At 32.9% G+C, this 17,975-nt stretch overlaps 1 protein-coding gene across 3 annotated transcripts in view; it reads right to left on the bottom strand.

The window, feature by feature from the left end:
- The window catches only part of pxb (putative Hedgehog signaling attenuator pxb), a 196,122-nt gene that overhangs the window by 72,325 nt on the left and 105,822 nt on the right, over window positions 1-17,975 (bottom strand). For 2 of the 3 annotated variants that reach the window (XM_076126804.1, XM_076126805.1), the window contains exon 4: window positions 15,050-15,081. The gene's annotated coding sequence lies outside the window, so the exon portion shown is untranslated. Of the gene's footprint in view, window positions 1-15,049; window positions 15,082-16,317; window positions 16,473-17,975 lie in introns of those variants that run through there. The other variant, XM_076126806.1, reaches the window with a different exon arrangement.

Genomic DNA, 17,975 nt, shown 5'->3' with positions numbered 1-17,975 from the left:
CGTGGCCGGCTTTATTTAGTCATTACCAATTTTTGAACTCATTACCCGGTCTCTTTTATGGGGCCGCCGAACTATCCGGTGCCCACTTAAAAAAAACTCCGACAGCTGGCCACAAGGTCCAAAATGGAAGTAGAAATTTGAACGGACATTCAAAATTATCTTAATTTTGATATGGACTACAAAAGAGTGTTAACTCGCGACATATGTGTTGTAACGGTCGAGGGATTATAGATAGCACCTATTATCTTTTTTGGGGACTATTTTGACCATGACCGTTTGATAAAGGAATATTTTGATTTGGGTAGGATTAGTTGAATTTATATCTAGCGCTAACCAACTGTCAAATTGTTGTTACGATAAGATAAAGCAATCAGAATATCAATTATTAAATTGTTTCAAAAATATATACGTAGTGAAGTAATATATTAATTGATTTAATATGTAAAATTACAAATTCACTATAATTCGATGGCAGAAACTGACTTCTAAAGCAAGAGCAAACAATAATTTAACCAGATATTTATCCGCATTCGGTGCACCGCAATTACCTCTTGAATTCTTTAAACAGAAGTCAATATATCGTCGCCAGTAATCCACACGCATGGTCACTCAAAAAAAATTAAGAACTGTAACAAAACGAAACGACATACGGTGGTCATCGATAAAACTGTCCCTCACCGAGCACCCAACGTTGCCGAGGACATCACAAAAAAAGAAACAGGTACCTTCGTTAGCGGTACGGAAACACAAAGCGAAAAAACTGATACCAATCTATATAATTTCTAAGAAGTCACAAAGGTTTCAAGCGATGAAGTTTTTGGTCACCAACGAATAATTTATCTTATACTGTTCACACCAACAGTCGTTAGAATAAGTTGTCAAGACTATTTGACGGCTTCTAGATTACTGATAACGTGAATTATAGTTTGTTTTATATGCAAGAATTTGAGGACGGTGGAATAGATGTCAATGATCCGTGGCTAAGCATTTGGAATGAAGATTCCGAATAATTTAGGAAATAAACGTTTGATACGCAAAATTGTAGGGGCGCGTAATTTGGGAGTAAATTGTCTGTAACCGAATATTATAAAGTAAATGATTCGTATACATACCAGCAGAATGAGGTAGCTTTTTATAAACGGTTTATATTCAAAATGTTTCTATTCTTTGACCTGTTATTATTTGATTCTGGTTAACAAAAGCACCCGTATCTATTATAGTTTATTGTACTGCATGGATGTCAACAAATTTTATGTGTATTTTATATCGGAAAAGATAATGTGGCAAAAATTCTAAAAAATTTCGCTCGACCGGCATTATCAAAAGCTTTACAAGGATCAAGATTCCGAAAACCTTTGTCCAGTTCCAACTACAAATCGGTTCCTTTAAAACCGGAGGGTTGTATCCAATAAATTGAGATGTCTCACTAGTTTACTAGCGTGGCAGTTATTGTCACCTTTTTTTTCTGACTCAGGTAAAATCTCGCCCCTACCATGTGGTGAAGATTGAGTTTCTTACAGAAATGATTGATGGACTTTCAAATTAGTAAATCGATGGTATCTGGATAAAAACGTTTTGGAAGTGTTGATGATCTATTTAAATATGATACACGTCAGGTTTTGTTATAACGTTGTGTGATGAAGCGTGGAGTAATAAAGGTACAGGATGTTTTTGCTTAATACATTGTTGATGTTTCTGAGAGATTCTTGACGTAAGGAAAATATTGAAACATCATTATTTTACGAAGTGGACTGATGAGTTCTTTTTAATGACGCTTGTACATTTTCTGAAGATTTGACGCAATAATGAAGATCATCACAGTGCTAATAGGGCACTTAGCAAAGGTACAAATGACGACGAAGTATTTATTGCTTTAAGACCACCTTGAGGATAATTGTGGTAACTTAAAGTACTACAAAGTTGCAGTATGTGCATATTTCTGATTTTTCCTTTTCTAGGTGTTGGAGAATTCCTTTAGATTTATTTGAAGTAACATAACTTTAGATAAACACACTAACTTTACTGGAATATTGTGTCATACGTTACTTACAATACCATTCATATTGACATTTATTCTCATTGAATTTTGAAATGGATGTTAAAAAATTGAAAGTTCCTATAAATTTCTTGTTTTACGATACCGAATGTAAAATACCTAGAGATTTTACGAATGGCGGTAAAGGTAGAGACAATGATCCACACAAAAGAGGCTTGACAGCGGGAACCTTCGCTTTGGAGATAAATTAAACGTTTTTATTCCTATTGTTAGTACTTTATGATACGAGTGGAAACGGAGCTACTGTACTGCTTTTAAATTTTGCTCATACTTCAATATTTTATGTACGAAGAGAGAAATCTTATTACGAGACAGAACGAAATCATTTGTAGATAATATCTCTGCTAAGAGCTTGTTGACAGAACGTTTGATATCGGTACGTATTTTCTTTTTGCTTAAGTAACATTATTTTGGAAGCGTATAACAAGTACAATATTTTATTTTAGTGGCTTCATTTTATTTGCCAATTTGTTAAAACTATTAAAGGTTACTCAATGAAATTCGTAATTGTCAAATCTTCGAAATTCAGTAATATAAGGTTTCTGTAAATATCTTTTTTGAATGCGTGTTTCTAGTTGAGTATGTATGTATATATTGTGAAAGGTATATTTATTTCAAGACGCTACAACTTTCATCTTTATTAGCAACCGCAATTTTGTACACAATTGTATATAAACAGTTTGTGAGAATTTACTCTCCGACGCTTCCATTACTCGGCATTTCAGTTTTAAGCACTCATTGTATTTTGGAAGCGTCCATCTATTATACTAGTACGCCTAGAATTATCATAAATACTTAGTCTGAAACGCTCATTGACAAAACAATGGAACGTTATATTACTTAAGACTTTTGCGAGACTATTGAAGCCGGGGCTTAAAAATGTAAAAGGTGGTTTCGTGGAGCGTGTGGTGTTAAGATAGAAGTCTATCGTATCGCTTGGACGCTACTTTTGTAATAGTTCTGATGTCCGGTCAGAACAAAAGATGAGATGAGAAAGAGGTACCGGCCGTTAAGTCTTCCCGTCTATTACATACTATAAAAAAAACCTACAGTAGCTTCGTTTTCTCGGGAACTTCACAAAAATGTGATTCCGCTAACGGAAATCCTTTTTGTAAAATTTGTAAGCTCAAAAATATCGCATAAAATTGAGAACATCCTAATTTTTATTCAGTTCAAAAATATAAGAAAACACAATCTCTAACGCACTAAGTTTTCTTTAAACAAATAAATACACAAGTTAATCCAACGCATGTATGCGTCATAAAGTTTTTATTTCTTCTTGCTTAGGTGTAAATAAGTTTTATACACTTCGGACCACACTATGAAGCAGTTTCCCAGACAAGGCACGGCTTGCTAGCTTGTAAATTAGATAGAACAACGGTAGTGGTGAGCGGAGGGTAGCTGGGAACAGTATATGGGTGTTGCTACAGCCTTGTCTTTAGATGTTTTGCTGTAAATTTATTTTGCTGTACATTATCATCTTGGTTTATAACATTTGAAGTTGCTTTCAGTGATTTTGCTGCTACTTTCTCTAGACTAGTCTTCTTTTTGAGGATAATAGATGGTAATATTTATGATGTAGTTTTCTAACTCCCGGTTTCTGAGGTACATTTTGAGGTAGTTTATCTATTTAAACTGTCATTTTTATATGAGCTCAAACGCAATTGAATATATAAACTACCGCTAAATGTACCTCAGAAACCGAGGGTTAGTCACCATTTTAGTTTAAGAGACGAGTAAATATAGTTAAATTCAAAATATCTATCAATATCACCTCCACTTTTTCAAGATAGTTTTTTTGTTAGAGCCTACACCGGAATGTTTCTAGTATCTATTGTCATTACTTTAGGATTACTTGTTAAGTGATTCTAATTTATTTCTCCATATCAAAGATCTCGACCAATCGCCACGTATCTTATTAGCTCGATTGTTGTACATTCATACCGGTAGCGTCTTTTATTACATCCCAACAAACTAGTCCCTGCCTACCCCAACATATGTTGTATAATGAATCAATTCATACAACAATATAAACTTCTAACAATACTTTTAATCTTAGCTAAAGGCCCTTAAACGGAGCCCTTAAAAAAAGATAATAAAATAGTAGCAAAACTGTTTTCTTACAGTCATCCTGACAAGTGGCGTTGGTAAACAGAGTTTATGGGTCCGAAGGGTGAGGTTACTATTCATCTTTTCGGGTTCCGTGATCTTTTTGAAAGGGTTACTTTTAAAGGTTGGTAGATAAATATTTGTTACTTACATTTATAGACTTATTCGTTGACTTTTGAATGTCATTTTACGGACGTGAATTTACACATTATGTGTTAATTTTGGGATGTTATATCTTAGATATTCATCGCTTGTTCTAAGTTGCCTGCGTTATCACTGAAATCTATCGGGTATTCTACAGGGTACTTCACTAGGTCCACTCCTGTTCTCTCGTTTTAGAAACTTGTGTTAAAAAGTCTGCATTAACTTGAGTAGCACATAATACGGAACCCCAAAGCTCTCCTACTCAGTTAGCTCCCAACTTTTTTTTACTACGGTCGTAAACACAGTACTATTGAAACGTTACCGGCTTGTTTAGCAACATATGTCTGGCGCCACGCTCCTAAAATAATAATGTTCAGCGCCATTATAATTCGTTTTTTTGTGACTGAAAATTTGGAGGTTTATAGTTTTGTTCCCAGGGTTAGTCTAAGTTCAAGGCCAACCGTGTTTTTTATGATAAAAACAAAATTATTCTTTAAGATTTGACAATTTTATCGATTTGTAGGAATCATTACAAATATAAAGTGCGCTGAATTGTCTGTTCCTAAGAATCATTACAGCGATGATTCTGCGTATATTATTTATACGAATTGCTCTATGTAAAATAAAGAGAAACTTATTCCCTACTTATCGTCCTTTTATAGCAATGTTGAATTATATTCTGTTTTAATCCATTGCGCGTAGAAAATCGAACTAACCTCATTGTTATTTTTGAAAAGTGCCCCTGTGTAAATAGGGTGCGTTAAATATTTCCCTACATTTTGTTACTGCAATTGCACAATAAAATAGGTCAATAAACCATTTTTGTGTACTCATTGAATTTAATTTACATTGAAAAAGGACCGTATTTAAAACGCCCCGTATTGTCCAACGCATTATAATCGAATTAATGCAATTTACTTCGTTATAAATTTCATAATTTTGCACAAATAAATACACAAGTCTATTGTTAATTTAGTAACGACGAAATACCAAAGAATAATAAACTTTATTTCAATGTTATAAGAGCTATGTTTTTTGTAATTCACCCTAGAATTTATTTAGTGAATATAATAGAAGTGCAGTGGGGTAAATTGAACCATCTGTCGCGTGAACGCTGTTTATATTTTATGACCTTTAATGACGTTTTAGTGTTGAATAAAATATGCTTAATGAAGGTATTGTGTTAATAAGCGCTAAAAACTTGCGGGGGATATTTTTATGACTGAAATATATTATTTTAGACGGAAAAATAGAATGTGGTAGTAGGTGTTACTTTGATGCAACTTCACTATAACTCTAACTAAACCTACTTCTTAATTTGTTCTATAGAATAAATAAGTTGTGACCCGATCTAAAAGTACTTAAATTAAAATCGTAGGATGAGAAAGAGTTTTAGCAAAAGCAATTGATTTGTCAGAAGTTCTATCAAGATTCCTTCTATTATATTTAAAAACATCTGCAGGTGAATTAAAATCAACCACATAAAATTCAAAGTTTATATCTTCATTTCTACTAACATCTCAATGCTACCAACACATGGCGGTGTTCCACAAAAATTTATAACACGTCAAATCTTAATAATGGCTTCCTTAGATATAGTTGTATGAAATTAATTGTGTTCGTCCATCTGCCCTATTGTCCTTTTTTTTGTGGAGGTCAGCTTGTGTGTACGATGTGGTCCGTGTCGGTGTTTCGTATGGATTGCTACTAGTTTTGAGGTATTTTCTATAAGGTTTACGTGATGTTCACTAGATTGTTAAAGCATTGACGAGTCTTTGAATGCTAAATGTAGTTTTTTATAAGTCTTACCTAAGTTATGTATAATATTATTAAGTAGGTGTTTGAAATTATTTTGTAGTTATGCTACCTATGTCGAACTTACAACTAAGTTTCAACAATATTGTATTAAAACAGACTTAGGTAGGTATATGTCTGTTGGATGTTAAAGTAAATCACCAAAAATCTTTCCGTTTCAGTTACGAACGGTATGTTTCCTTCAATTCATGTCTATTAGCTGTCATCTCAACATTCACTTAACTCTTCAGGGAAATTCAAACGTGATTTTTCGTAATTTTTCACAGAATCCATTTATAAAACGAGCATAAAGTTAACCAAAATGCCGGATAAACCTCGAACATTTCAACCGGCTTTAACAATATTTTCCATCGCATAATTCCTTTGTGCTTTACCTGCATAATTATAGTTTCATGTTTACACAACGATGTATCCGATTCGCTCATTAACATACAAGCAATCGATACCTACTATCGTAATTATCGAAAACAATGTACTCTCTTGTCGCGTACCGATACGACTGTAAACTACCCGATAAGCAACTCAAAATCCAATGCTTATATTACATTTCAATTACCATATAAAATGTTCTTACAACCGCGGAGCAAGACCCATTGCGTCTGTACTGATAATCATCTAATCAGAGATCATTCAATAACTTTTATTCCAAGCCGATCAGACCACAACCATCGCACAAACTTAAACCTTATTCCAATAAAGCAAGGGTTGAAAATCGGTAAATGCGATACCAGAAACTTCAAATCGAAACCCGAGTGTTATCTCAAGTTCATTTCGTTTCCAATGTGTCACTGCTGGAGGAACACAACCAATCGAATTTGACATTTATCTCTATCAGGGTAAAGTACGTTTCTGTTTGACACGATTCCGATTCAAATGACGTTCGTATTCTGATAGGGTCGTGGAAAACGTCTACGGGTTCGAAATTCGAAACGCAAAGCGATGTCGGTGCTCCAGAGAATTGTCAGTTGAAAAAAAAAATAAGATGCACTACGTTCGGATATGTTCGTTATTTTTATTTTTAATAGCTTTCAGTCATAATTAACGGTGATTTTTATACTTTTACGTAACAAATATTTATTCCGTGTATTACTTGAGGTCAAGAATTATTCTGCTAATCTTGTAAAAAAGGTCATGACAGCTGCCTGTCATCCTCCGCAATTGTTAACCGGGATTTTGTGGTACAAAAAGGTTTTATTTATAAACATGTCCATACAATGCCTCATATTCCGAGAATGATTCAAGATCTTTAATATCTCTTTGGCATCCAAAAATAAAATATTCAAAAGCGTAGTAGAAATATATCCGAATGGAGATAAGAAAGATACACTATCTGAAAGTATTTTTTCGATACACGAATGCTTACTGGAGGTTTACACCTACGTCCTCATAAAACCCGCGGAACACTTGTTTAATTCACTTGTTCAACCAAATGTAGCAATAAAAAAACAAAAAAAAACGTGTTACAATTAAAGATTTATGACTTCTATAAAACATTGTTGCCGCGATCAAGTTCCTATTGTTTAATTCGTAATTAAAACCACTACAAAAACCTTAAACGTATCCCTTGATATCAATAAAAACATTGTAAGGAACTTTACAACTTAATTACCTACATCTGTTACTCGGACACGATTTATAATGCACCATTGTAATAAATTTGACTGAAATAAAGTTTTGCGGTCGAAAAAAAGGTTGTAAGAAAACAAAGGGCAGAGTGAATTAAACAACATAATAAAGGCGAACACCTGCGGATATAACATCTTCATTAAAAATGAAATAGGGATCGGGAACAGGTGCTATGATTGGGACGAAATCCGCCATGTCTGTCAAGTACGACCGTCCGGGTACGACGACGTTGATTCCGAATTCGAATGTGCTTTTTTTATTGGTTCGTTTGCGTACAGTTCTAATTTTGATTCGTTTTTGTTTTAATGTAGAACGTCGGTTTTATTTTTAAATTGCTGTTTTGAATGTTGCTATATTGATTAAAATGAATATTATACACCAAATTACGATTGTGCTTTTTTTCTTATTTTCGAGCCACATCCTTTAATAGAAAAATATCAAGACATTGATGAGAAATTTAATGAATTAATTTATTACTTTATTTTATAGCTAAAAAATATTAGTTATACCATTTTTTATATAGGTATTTCAAATATTTCTAAAAAACAAAGATTGATGAAGTAACTGGTTCTATATTACAAGAAATTAATTCAGCTAGATCTTTTTTTCTTCTCCTAATCGACTATTAGCAAGTAATTATACACCATATAATTTATATTCAAACCATTTCCAAGTATTAATTTTATTAGGCGACCTATCAGCGACGTACGGTACATTTTATATGGCCAATAATTAACTTAATCGGTTTTAGGAAAAAATAAATATGGCGGAATCAAATTGTCAGGTCTTAATTTGATACAACACCAAAAATAGACATAAATGTTGAATATTTTCAATAATTCATTTTTCTTTTTAAGATTTATGTAAGTTCTGCCGAAATTGCTTCATTATCTTTATATATATAATTCTTCTGTAAGTGTGTATGTCACTGAACTTCTCTTAAACGACTGAACCGATTTTGATGAAATTTTTTGTGTGTGTTCAAGGGGATCTGAGAATGGTTTAGATTCGCAATTTTGTCCGCTGGACAAGGATTTTTTGACGGGTAGACAGGACAACGTCGGTCGTGTCCGCTAGTATTTTATATATTTTCAATAAAATACCTTATTATATTTTCATACTTTTTTTCTTAGCCAAAATTATACTTTTCTAGTTATCTGACACCTTAAAAAACTCAACACCCTACCGGAATCGAACCCATTAAATCCCAATCAAAACAAACTCAATCCTGCTCTCACCGCTTCTCATATTACACTACTTAGAGTCACCGGCGGTAATTAACTCGTCACTGACAGCAATGGCGGGAAGGATTCAAGATGGCGCACAGTGTCGCGACTCCATAGAACGTTTTATCATAAATCGGATTTTCGGTATACAATTTTTTTTGTTGTTGTTTTATGTACAAAATGGGTACGTAAGCACAAGTAAATAATAGATAATAGATTTTAATCAAAATCATTTACTCCAGGTTAAAATATTCATTTAAAATTGGGTCTATTATATCTTTTTTTTGTTTATTTCTAGATCTTATTGTTGAAATCAATGGATCAGAAGTTAACAACAAGATGGTTATTAAATCTTTATTAGTATGTGATCTAGATGTTTTGCGAGTATGCGATTCTCTGTAATTTCGTGCATCTTTATGCCTTCCTTCTAGAGCATCTTCAGAGAGCTGACCAATCGGCAAAGTAAATGACTCCATCAGTTCAGGCGAATGTATAAGTACCTTATGAATAGATGTTGGTATATTATACCACGAGTATAAACTTAAATACAAATCATTCGTTTCCTTTAAAAGTCCTCTGTATTTATCCATATTAATTTTTAATCCACTAGAAATCAGTCTGTTGATGGTATAAAATTTTTCAATTAGACTCTGATCAATGCCGGTTATTTCACTAGACACTGCACTGTTTTTGAAAAACGTCCTAGCAGTGTTGCCATCGTTTGTTGATCCAAAGCCAGGTTTGGGCTTATCAACTATAAGACCCATCTTTTGCTTAAATTCCTGTTGGATTCTGTGCTTGTTATCATTGAATATTGTCTTTTGTGCTTCACCTCGGACTTGCCAACACTTAAGAGGTAATCTATACGCAACGTGAAGCAAGAATTCAAAAGACCTTATCCAATTATGCAGTGTGGATAAACCGTATTTATACCTTTCTGTGTTAGGAACTTTATCGGACACCGATGGTGAATTCATCATTTTTGGAGTAGCTCCACATATATAGCATGTCTGAGTGGAACTAACGCCGCTCAGTTTGTGACAAACAGCACCATCAATCATAGTAAAAATCATTTCATACGAAACAGTGACAACTTTGCAAGGTTCTTGTAATTTAATTACACAGGATTCTAGGTTATTTATGGACTGAGTTACTCTACGTTCTTCTCCCATTATTACATCACTATTTTCTTTAGTAAATGATAATCTCAAAGGCCGACAGAAATATGTGGATGACGGGGTTTTATTTTGCCATATTATACTGTGATCATCATCTACTAATCTTATTGGAACTAAGGCAGTTAAAAACAAATATTCATCTGTACTTTCAGCACCATAAAACTTTTGTTTGTACGTGCTGTGTCCAGACGAACCATCAAAGCCCCACTTGCATATTAAATTCAAAGAAGATCCTGCAGTTATTATGGAGTTTTCCTTTTCTACGGTTTTCACAATAGATTCAGCAGTTTTGTTCAATAAATCTTGCAAATTTACTTCTGCTACGGTTTCCGTGGCTTTAATTGTGTTAGGCAGTAGCTCATCCCTTACTTTCATTATTGTATAATAGCTAGGAAGCGTATTAGGATGTAGTGAATTTATGACATCTCTTAACCTATTATACTTGCGATAAGATAAATCGAGGTCAATATACAAGGCAAGTGCATCAGTGGGTGATAACAAAGACGACTTTTCTATATCAGATGGCTTATCGGGGGATTTATTTAGTGACCATTTAGCAGCAAATTGGAGTTCATCTGTGTCTCTAGTTTTAACTAAGTCCAAAACGCGTCTTTTTTTTGAAGCTAAACTGATATTACTGAAACTGGTTTTCGGTCTTCCTCTTTTTATCTGTGTATCTGAAGATGTGCCCACTGATTGGTTCCCCAAAATGTAATCTTTAACTGCGGTTTCAAAGACAACATAGTTATTAAGCCACGTTTTGTACTTTTTATTCATTATTTCAGATTTCCTATTGCTTGCCCTCCAATAACTACCTGCTCTCATAGAAAAAAAACCTGCAGTTTTTCTCATACTATTTTTAATTAGCTGAGGAGACTCTGCCAGACCATAAGAAAGTAATAACCAATTAAAAACAGTATCAATTTTATCCTGGGGCTTCGCTGAAAGCCATTTTTCGAAGCATTCAGAATTTTTGATTTGACGGGTAGTTGAACCTAAAACCAAATATCTCGTAAATCGCAAGAAAGAGCACGTTGACAGTTTTCAAATATAAAGTTCATTAATTTATCTTACTCATATAAAAAAATTTAAGATGTATTTTGATGTATATTTTTTTAAACTCTCGTCAAACTTTCAACATACTTATAATTTTCCATTAAAAGTAATATGTTCAATAACTTACCAATGTCGGACATTTCACTTAGTTTTATATGATTATATAGCAATTACAACTGTTATATGATAATTTAAAGTTATTTTTGCAGTAATAAATACTGTTTATCACTTGTAAATATAGCTATGAATTTACTCGTGTACGCTACTGATTTTGACGCATCAATAATAACATAAACTTTGAATACTCACCATTTCTTCTATATTTATTTTACAAAATTACAACTACCCACATTCGTTAAGGAATTTAGTAAAGATTGTATTGCTATATAAAAAAATTACCCATTAGAAAAATAGAAAATCTGGTTTTTGATAAAGGCACGCGACACTGTGTGGCGTCTTGACCTGTATGTCAAAGTCTGGAGACATCTGTTCTGGAATTACGAGATTTTCTTTTCTATTTTATAAGCCAATTTCTTAGCAAGGTAAGGTATTTTTTCATTAAAATGTGTCACTCATGGAAAATTGTGCAGTAATAACAAGATTGTAATGTGTTGCGTTTCATAATAAATAATATGGTCAAAATGTTAAGATCGAACAAAAATTATAACAAGTAAAAAAAAAATTCATGAAATACTAAATTAAATCTACAGTCAAATATTGTTTTTGTTTCATTCATAAAGGTCGCATTCATTTTCAGTAATTGTCATGTATCAGTCAAAAATCATGTCAAAGGCTAAACAAGCCAAATCAAGAAAAAACCACGACATCTTCAAAAACCATCCTTATCTTTAACTTTATGAGTATTTGTTGAACAAAAAACCTTCAACTTTCTGCCGCAATGCTCAAACATCTAAATTTCATCTTATTATTTTCTTCGGAAAACGTAAAACAACACACTATACAATCACAGCCCGTAATTATTTTGCCCGCCGCTGTCAGCGACGCGATTGGCGGGAACCTTAAGATGGCGACCCCTCCTGACCCGTGTGTCAGGCGGGAAACATCTGTTTTAACATGTCCGCTTGACGGGTAATAAGCGCGCGGGAATTTAGCTTTTTTTGAACATTTTTAGAGGTATACAGATGTGTGAAAATGTTTTCTGCAAGTAAATCTTGGTAGAAAATGTAAAGCTAGGCTAAGAATAAAATAAACTCTCTTTTAGTTGAATGGTAGAGAAATGAAGTCGGAGAACAGATCTGAGTAGGTATTATTTAGGTACGTGAAATCCACCTTTGTCTCTGTCCATTTTGAGTTAAGAAGCGCTTAAGTATTGTTTAGAGATTTATGTTATTCATAGATAATTGAGCACTCCAAATGAATAAATATATTGCATTATGAAATCAGATAATCCATTGAAAATATCAAAAAGTTCAGTAATCATTCCATTTGGAACTGCTTAAATTCATATTAGAAAAAAAAACAAAAAGCATAAGAATAAGAATGACTAGCAAATATTTAAAATCGACTTTAATTTAAATTAAAATATCAACACCTAACTTTATCCGCTAAGCCGTTTCTTACATCAGTGACATACAAATATTTTTTGTTCCGCCGGAGATTTGGTTCCATGAAACTCAAGAGTTTTACGATGATTCCCTGTCACCGGCATTTTTTGTTGATATAATTAATATGGCTAAACTATACGCCCAAAGCGGTTAGCACTTTTGGTTGAACAAAAAATTGTTTTAGCAATACAATTTATGACGGTGACGCAAAAAGTAGGAGACAATATTTTGGGACGAGATCGTTGATTAGTTTTTGTTTTGAACACAGTTGATTGGTGTCTGAGAGTTTAAATTGAAATATCTAATCAAAGAAAACCAATATTAATGAAATCCTGTCCTCGCTCTACGAGTTGAAAAAACAAAAAATGATGATAATATCATTTAAATATCTAATTGATAGGATTCAAGATTATAAGTGCTCACTTCAGAATGAATATGGCTTTTCACACCGATTGCGTTAACATGATACAAAAAAAATATATATTAGTAAATAAATAATAAATTAAACCCATTAATGTCCCACTGCTGGGCAAGGGTCCCGTAATGATGGAGAGGTTAGGCCTTGAGTCCACTACGCTGGCCAAGTGCGGGTTTGGCACTATTATATGAGTAAATAAGATATTTACATACAAAACATCACGCCTGTTATACTCCAAGCTATAAGCAGGCGGTACAATGCTAGTCCCATGTCTTTCGAGCAGATTGTCATAAGCCGTTACTAAACTCCAGTCTACGATAGAGAATGTGTCCCTTAAAATGCAAAAATACATACATATTTTTTCTAAAGAATCATTTCTAAGAAACACACTCACATATAAGCTGGAACTATATAGTTTCCGCTCACATGTGGCGGAGAAACGTAGATGTATGTAACGTAAATAATAGATAGCTCCCTTAGGACGCACTGTATCAATATGTCCTTATGTGCTTTCAGAACTTGGAGTTACGATATGTATTATATGTATTACATAGGTTTATGAACATGTGTGTGAAGATTTAAAATGTAATTTTATAAATTTGACTCTCAAATAAAAAAATGATGTCTGATATGACATGTGATTAAAAGTGCATTCAATCTATGATTCAGTTAATTCCGAAGATAATATAAATAGTATTCAAGAACTTAAATAAAACCTTGGGACAAAAATATAAAAGAAATACTATCAGTGAGTACAAAACTACACGGATTCCAAAAAACGAACCAAACACAACAGCAAAAACAAACAATTTTAATTCAAACAAAGAATTAAAAAACAAGGAAGACGTAGAAAACAAAAGTACTAACAAAACAACTTCGCACTTTTCCTCTAGAATAGAAAAAAAACACTTTTTTTACAACGCACTTTATTCTCCCACTCATATTACAGTGAGCTATTAAAACCCGCAAATTTTACGTTCAAACCGTATGAATAAAAATACGTTAGACGGGAATACAAAATTTTATGGCCTGTAAAATAAGCTGGGTGGAAAAAAATTGGATTTATGATAATTTCGTATCGCCACTAATAAAATTTGGGTTAGTCGGGGCTCTTAAGGATGTACGTTCAAATAAGCATATTTTTAGCGTACTTTTTGAGGTAGAAACATTATATTTAAACGTTAGATAAAGGCCAGTAAATTTAGAAAAGAAACGAGAACTGAGTACGAAAGACGCGGGGAAAATTGGCTTACCTAAATATTTTGGCTTTATATAACTTAGGGTAATGAAATAATGATTTAAGTTGAAATAATATTATAACCTTTTAGCCGACGGAACTGACTATGATCTTATAATTTTGTTTCGTCTTCATGGGTGTAGTAACTTTGTATGAATGCTCATTGCTCATAAATCACTTTTTACATTCTTGCAGATGCCTAGTGCCATGTCAAGTCTTATTTGAAGAATAGTGTCTAATACGCCACGAATAGGGCCTATTAGATTTGTAGAATAGAATACTGTCATCAAGGTTGTGGTAATTTCGTGAGTCATCATTTACTATAATTGTAATAATTTATTTTAATATCGTCTAGCCGTCTAGTCTTCCCCAAGTTCCCTTACGTTTCTTAATAAAATAGCACCTAATTTCAAAATCCCGTCGCTACTTAACCTTCAATAAAACGAACATTAAAATCGTTATTCGTCGGTAAAGCCTTATAAAAGTTACAACATTTGATTGACTGTTATAAAATGTGATTGTCTTATTATTTTAATTGCTTGATTTACTTTAAATAATGAGTTGGTTATTACTATATAATAATGATGGTTATTGGTGTGTTGTAAAATTTGAAACGAACCTTTAACGATGTGTCTGTAAACTAGTCGGCATCTGAAAAGAGAAAGAAAATATGAGTAAAGGTAATATTAGGCTTTTTGTATTAGCTAAAGATATGTATATGAGTGGGAACTAAATGGTTCAGTACTTTGAAGGAAAGATAATAGTTGATACTGGTGGTAGTGAAACATTAAGTCTTGACAAAGATTTTTTGGGAGGTAACTTTGAAACTAAGAAAAAATATTTATTTTTAAAACATCATAAAATAGCTTGTTATTTTTTTACTGCAAAACTATGATAGTAACTAAAAAGTATAATTTTAATGTGAGTGCTGTGGCGCCTTTGGTGATAGTTTCACCTTATGAATAAGGATTTTTTGTATGTCTTACTAATTGAAATCTTGTCAGTAAATAAGTTTAAATCACTGAAATTATTGCGTTTGATATTTTTTTATAAATTCAGGCGCAACTTTTGATAGCATTTTTACACTGTCACTTTTTAAACAGCTTAATGATTCTTTATGCAGTTTTTACTTTCCCATTGACGAAAATTACAAATTGTTTCATCTGTTTAATTTTCCGTTTGTTATTTACTATCTAGGACCTAGGTGCAATCAAATATAAAACGTTTACTGTAATTGCTAATAAAAACATTGCAGATACTAATAAGCTTCAATCCGTCTCTCAGAGTCTCCGAAATATAGTTATAATATTTCCCCGAAAACACAGAACAAAATGAGACAGCACTTTCCGCCGTGATTAGGAACAGACAAAAACCTCTAATGACACCCTCTAGGATACGTTCGCACGTTATAACCATTACCTGGGAGAAACCTTTCGAATTATAACATATTTCTATCCTTTTCTATATCATTATATCTTGTATTTATATCCCACTCTTGCGTATAAAGCTCTGCCGCAATTTGGTTTAAGTTAACAACTTTATAACGTAGAAATGGGTCAGTAATACAATTTTGGAGAAAATGGTATTTTTTGTTTTCGATAAAATAGAAAAGTTATGAAAATATATGATTGTGAAAAATATGTTTTACTATTAGATAAATAAAATAGCCTACTAGTAAACTATAATTAAGATATAGGCTAATAGATTTTATCTCAATTCAATGCAATTTTTATTTTTGAGAGCTTTATTATCAAAATACTATGAAAAAGTTTCCAAACTTAATTACACATATTAACTTTACAATACAAACTAAAACTTTTACTACAAAACCACAACACAGAAATTTCAAAAACCTAACATTAAATTGTCAAAACAAATCTTACTTACAACATCAAAACCGTAAACAAATCCCAAAAGCACACACAACACAAAACATAAAAAAATCTAAAAACTTTCTTTCAAATATCGTCACTGAACTTATAAGCACTCGATGTCACAATACACTAACGCGCGGGGACCGAGCGTACGTCTTCACAACACGACGCTTCATCGCTTACTGGTCGCCCCAAACTTTGGGCCACAATAACACGCACACATACACGCGTATAAACACAACAGCCTATCAAAGTGTGCGTGAAATGTGCTCCGAACTTAAACTTCTGACCGTCTCTGTACTGCGTCCATCTGAATTAAGCAATTATAGTTAATTTCGAAGCTCTCCATATTATGTTCAGTCGTGTCTGGGTGAAATGTGTTATTTTGTATCATAATTTGTGTGAAGGCATCCGATTGAGCAGCTGTGAATTATATTCCGTGTGTAATATATTCTTTATTTTTTATCTATTATTTAATAGACGGTTTTGGTTTTAGACCGTTACTTTTGTTGCGGATTAGCGTTTTGTTAGCATATGCTTGTTTGTTGCTAATTACAGTGTCTGTCATGCTAATAGGATTTATATTAAGACGTTTTTTGCTAAGTTTTTTAGCATAACAAAATGGTTAATCTGATTAAAATATGACAGCATCAAAATCATTCGTTGTCGAGATTTATAAGCCATAAAAAATGCACATTTCGTAGGTAATAAAGATACTTCGATTTAAACCTCCAAAAAGCCTGAAAAACGAATAGCCTGTCGTCATTTATGAATGAAACTTTCAATAAAAATGTTTTATAATCGTTTCGCCCATCAAAAATGAAAATATAAACTGCAAAAGCAATCCTCTGTGAATGCGGAAACACGATCCGATTTTAAATAACAAATAACGAACTCAACGCAACAATGTATTCGATTTCATTCGATAATAATATTAAATTATATAAAAACAACAAAACCAAGAGCGAATAAATTCAATCTTTTCACACAACACACAAGTTTACCCTGACTTTACTAAGGTCTGACGAAGCTCAAGATGGTGACTTTGCATTCTATAAAAAATAGGTTTTTAGCCGCCAATCACGTATCTCAGCTGACCAGTAGTGTACGTCAAATTGACGGTCACTATTCAGTACATTACTGCTTTGAATTAACGTGTTAATCACTATAATCTAAGGGAACAAACCATGTACAGCATAGTGGCTTTGAAATGGTTGTCAACTGAGATAAATAATATTATAGCCCCCCTGGTCCTACATTCAATGTTCCCTCACGGTTTCCTTTGGCGTTAGAATGATAATTATTCCTAAACCAAGAATGTGATTCATCAATCACTCACTCGAAACCGTTGTCGATTCAAATTTAAAATTCCAAACGTAAAAAGTAACTGGCAGTACAAATTTTAAATTATAAACGTTATGATTAATATGGACCGGGATTGTTCCAATGACACTTCATGTCAACGTTGTTTAATTTGATTGGACGTTTCCATACATATTACAACGCTAGGCGGAGTCTATTGGGTGTAATTAAAAATCATAGATCGTTATCACGCAACCAGCCAAGTTTCCGGTGGAAAGGAACGTAGTTTTTGAATTAAAATGACGTGTTGTGTGAATTTGGGTGTGCTTTTTATAAATAAGCTTTTTTGTTTGAAATGGTTTTTTGATT

This window comes from Anticarsia gemmatalis, chromosome 19 (genome assembly GCF_050436995.1).
Source record: "Anticarsia gemmatalis isolate Benzon Research Colony breed Stoneville strain chromosome 19, ilAntGemm2 primary, whole genome shotgun sequence".
NCBI classification, from domain to species: Eukaryota; Metazoa; Arthropoda; class Insecta; order Lepidoptera; family Erebidae; genus Anticarsia; species Anticarsia gemmatalis.
Note: the sequence above shows the minus strand (reverse complement) of the source record. Positions and strands in the feature narration are given on the sequence as shown.